The sequence below is a fragment of the Staurois parvus genome, unplaced genomic scaffold, assembly GCF_062004578.1.
Source record: "Staurois parvus isolate SC_StPar_1 unplaced genomic scaffold, SC_StPar_1.0 ptg000562l, whole genome shotgun sequence".
In the NCBI taxonomy this organism is placed as follows: domain Eukaryota; kingdom Metazoa; phylum Chordata; class Amphibia; order Anura; family Ranidae; genus Staurois; species Staurois parvus.
Genome location: NW_028318358.1, coordinates 5,142,574 through 5,147,243, shown reverse-complemented (window position 1 = coordinate 5,147,243; position 4,670 = coordinate 5,142,574). Strand labels below are relative to the sequence as shown.

Sequence of the window (4,670 nt, the reverse complement as noted above, 5' to 3'; positions counted from 1 at the left end):
CCTCCAGAAAGATCTGGCAGACACTGGAGTTGTGGTACACTATTCCACTATAAAGAGATACTTGTACAAATATGGTCTTCATGGAAGAGTCATCAGAAGAATACCTCTTCTACGTCCTCACCACAAAAATCATCGTTTGAACTTTGTAAATGAACATATAGACAAGCCTGATGCATTTTGGAAACAAGTTCTGTGGACCGATGAGGTTAAAATTGAACTTTTTTGGCCAGAATGAGCAAAGGTACGTTTGGAGAAGAAGGGGAACAGAATTTAATGAAAAGAACCTCTGTCCAACTGTTAAGCATGGGGTTGGATCAATCATGCTTTGGGGTTGTGTTGCAGCCAGTGGCACAGGGAACATCTCACGAGTAGAAGGAAAAATGGATTCAATAAAATTTCAACAAATTTTGGATGGTAACTTGATGCCATCTGTGAAAAAGCTGAAGTAAAAGAGAGGATGGCTTCTACAAATGGATAATGATCCTAAGCACACCTCGAAATCCACGGGGGATTACATCAAGAGGCGTAAACTGAAGGTTTTGCCATGGCCTTCACAATCTCCTGACCTCAACATAATTGAAAATCTATGGATAGACCTTAAAAGAGCAGTGCGTGACAGACAGCCCAGAAATCTCAAAGAACTGGAAGACTTTTGTAAGGAAGAATGGGCAAAGATACCTCAAACAAGAATTGAAAGACTCTTGGCTGGCTACAAAAAGCATTTACAAGCTGTGATACTTGCCAAAGGGGGCAGTACAAGATATTAACTCCGCAGGGTGCCCAAACTTTTGCAGACGCCATTTTTTTTTTTTTCTTATTTTGAAAGTGTAAATGATGGAAATAAAATCTAACTTTTGTTGACATATTATAAGAATGTCTAATCTGTAATTTGATGCCTTTTGGAGATTTTTCCATCTTTCCTTGGCTTCTTTATGCACATTAATACAAATTTTTAGCTGGGGTGCCCAAACTTTCGATCCCCACTGTATGTGCATAACATTATTAGAAGAATTGTATGTGTCTAAATATAAGTACCTTAGGTGCATATTTTATGCAGGATCTTGTGCTAGCTGTCCCACAAACAACCTGTGTTCCATGCAGAAAATACACATATGCCCATGTGCATGAAACCTTAGACAGAACTTTTTTTAATGTTTCTAGAGTTTGCTGTGTCCATGTTGAGCAGATTCCAATTTTCTGTCTAGTGGCCACCAGTGTCTGCAGCTAGACAGAAACTTTACCAATCAAAGTCTGCTTATTGTTGTTTATTCCCTATTACTTAGGATTCTCCTAATTTCCCGTCTTGATGACCATGGAGCAGGAAACAACGCAAAATCTCTCCAACAGTAAAAGTGTGACAGAGGTTCTAACCCTCCTCTTTCTGCCCAAAACTGAAAAATAGTTTTACCTTTTGTTTCAGTTTATTAAAGTGTTACTAAACCCACAGCAAAAAAATTGCAGTAACGCATGCTTGTTATACTCACTGTGGAACCTAAGGGGTTAATCCTCTGCATTGTGTAAAAAGGCTGTTTGATCCTGTCTTCTCTGATCCCCCCTTCTTCTACTGTCCCCAATCCATCTACTGATAGAATAGAGCCTTAGGGACAAGTTGCGCATGCTCAATTTGGTATGTATTGCTAGAGAAGTTTTTTTTTGCTGGGGAGAGTGCATGTGATCAGCACAGGGCCAATCAGTGCTGTCCAGACAGAGGGTTAGGGGTTATGCGGCCTCATAGGACAATCAGAGGAGAATGAAAACTCCTCCTACAAGCTTTAATCAGTGCTCAGCTGAACACTGATAGATGTCTCCAGACTGATAAATTTTTTTTTTTTTTTAAAGTCCGCAAACGTGCAACTATAACGAAAAAACCCGTAAGTGTTCACAAAAAAAAGTGCAAGTGCAAAACACCACACGAAAAAGTGCACTTAGGGGTGTGCTTTGTCCTACCCCCAAAGGGGTTGGACCACTACCCTGATCCCCCAGGGCACAAAGCTCCTGACAGGGACAAGGTTCCCATTTGGTCCTCCTGGCCAAAAGGCCTGGTGGACCACCGTTCCTTGTGTCCAGCCGAAGCCGGACACCCAGTACTTGGTCAGGGGGCTCTCCCAAAGAGAAAACCCCCTAGGGACAGGGGAGGAAGGAACCAAAAGGCCACATATCCTCCCTCTAGACTTCAGGGCAGGCCAGAGGACCCACATCCTCCATCCTGTGAGAAAAACACACACATAAGTAAAGAAAAAGTGACAATACGTGGGAGTGTATAAATTAAATAAATAGAAAATAAAAAAGTGGTCGTGCCAAATAGTGCACAGACCAGGCCCTGAGGCCTGTAACAAAAATTGCCCTGATCCTAGCCATAAGGTCTGGTCCTAAGGGCGCTGTGCAGAAAAAGTTGAAAACACAGTGACCATGTGCCATCTTCACACAGTGGGGTCCCACACCCAGGTGTTACTAGTGGCACCCCTGAGGCGACTACTCAGGGGGCACTGGTTTGCAGACTCTCTGCCTTCCCGACTCCTGGCCAGACAAGGTAGATCCGTCCAAATCAGGAGGAACTGGGTCCTTCCGATCTCCTCGGGGAATTACTCCCAGGCCCCAGCTACGTGTGGGCGTCCCGGTTTCTGTCCACCCGGTACTAGCCGTCCAGACCCCCATCATACCAGTGAGGGTACTATACAACAGTCATCTCCACAAAGCTAGAATGACCGGGAGCACCCCCACTGGTGGACACTGATAAGAACAGATACTACACTTGATCTTAGCCAAAAGGCCGAGAAGTCTCCAGACTGATAAATACTGCTGATGAGAAAAGGTATTTAGCAGTTTATATGTACTGTGGGAGACCAGATATAGTGAATGCAGGGTCCTGGGTTTAGTAACACTTTAAATTATAGGAAGTTCACTTTCCCCAGGACTCCAGGATTTAAAGAGACACAACACTTTATACATATATACAATATATTTTAATCAATGCAATTTTTCATTGTTTCTTCTAACTCTTCAAGAGAAGCAACCAAAAAACATAATGTGACTTTCCATTTCCTCTGATTTAAACTAACACATATGTGTTTCCAAAAATATATTTCATTTGTGCAGCTGTTTGTACCTTGTGCACACCCCTTTAAGGAGTGTGGCTCACAAAGAATTTCATCAAATGAAAAGAAAATTAGAATGTCGTGACTTGAGTCAGTGAGCACACAAGCTACCACAACATGAGTAAATGTTTCAAACACTTAAAGAAATTATCCTAATTTTCATGACTCACACATTAGGTTCACACGTAAAAGGGATTATGCCGCTTTGTTTGTTTACCTAAATAAACCTGAAAATGAGACACTGTTTTACCTTGAAATTCTGAATAAAAATTCCTGAAATGGAAAAACATGGGTTTGCTAGTGCCAGGATGTAGTAACAACATCTGTATAATTATTTCAGGTACTTATATAGCATCATCAATTTACACAGCGCTTTACATATATATTGTACATTCACATCAGCCCCTAACCCTCAATGTGTATACAATTGAAAGTCTTTAACTTACATTTATACATACAAGGGCCAATTTAGACAAGATCCAATTAACCTACCAGCATGTCTTTGGAGTGTGGGAAGAAACTGGAGTACCCAGAGGAAACCCACACAGGCACAGGGAGAACATGAAAACTCAGGCAGGTGGTGCCATGGTTGGGATTTGAACCAATGACCCTAGTACTGCCAGGCAGAACTGCTAACCATTTAGCCACTGTGCAACCCGTTAATTCTGCTTATGATGGCCATACATGCTACTATAAATGTTCTATTACTTTTGCAATAATTCTCTCTCGATAGGAATAATTGATCTATATTCAAAACACTTTGATTGATCAATATGCCACATACAGGAAAGTCAAACTCTATTGATAGTTTGAAGATACGATTATATGTTATCCATTATGTCTTAGTTTCGACCAAACAACCTCATCTTGCTGATTAATGGAAATCAATCGATAATTTCCGCTCTGGCCAATCAAATCAGTTTGATCAAATCTGATCTAAACTGAATGTAAAATAATCAGAAGGCAAGTTAAGTCTATTTAAATGGTTTCTTATTTTATCATTTTGATCAAATTGCACACCTACCAGATTCTAAAATCAAACCATGTATTGCACCATTAGTTTACTTAGTGCCTATACTTCTTGCTCATTTGTGCCGTATACCTTTTCCTCTTCTTAGTGCAATGGTTCCTCCTGCTGGCTGCTGTGTCCCTACCGTGTCATGTTTTAAGTGAACCTGTACTCTGCCTATTTGATGCAAAATAAGAAGTTTCCTATACAGCCATCTGTCTTTACTGTTGAGACTTACTTTCCTCTCACTCCTCTGCTTTCTCATTTGGATTTTGATGCTTTTGCACCATGCAGTTTCATGCACCAAAAATGTGTTGCACTTTCCAATGTGTGAGGAAGCCATTAAGAATTAATTGCACCGCCATGCAATTGCAAAAGAACAGTGCATTTTGGCTGCAGATTCTTGTGGGTGCGGGAACACATTTACAGTGGGGCAAAAAAGTATTTAGTCAGCCACCAATTGTGCAAGTTCTCCCACTTAAAAAGATGAGAGAGGCCTGTAATTGGCATCATAGGTAGACCTCAACTATGAGAGACAAAATGAGAAAAAAAATCCAGACAATCAC

The 4,670-nt window shown here is 41.0% G+C and overlaps 1 pseudogene; it reads right to left on the bottom strand.

Moving 5' to 3' along the window:
- Positions 1-2,663: 2,663 nt before the first annotated feature.
- Positions 2,664-2,782, bottom strand: LOC149450774 (U2 spliceosomal RNA; annotated as a pseudogene).
- Positions 2,783-4,670: the final 1,888 nt, after the last annotated feature.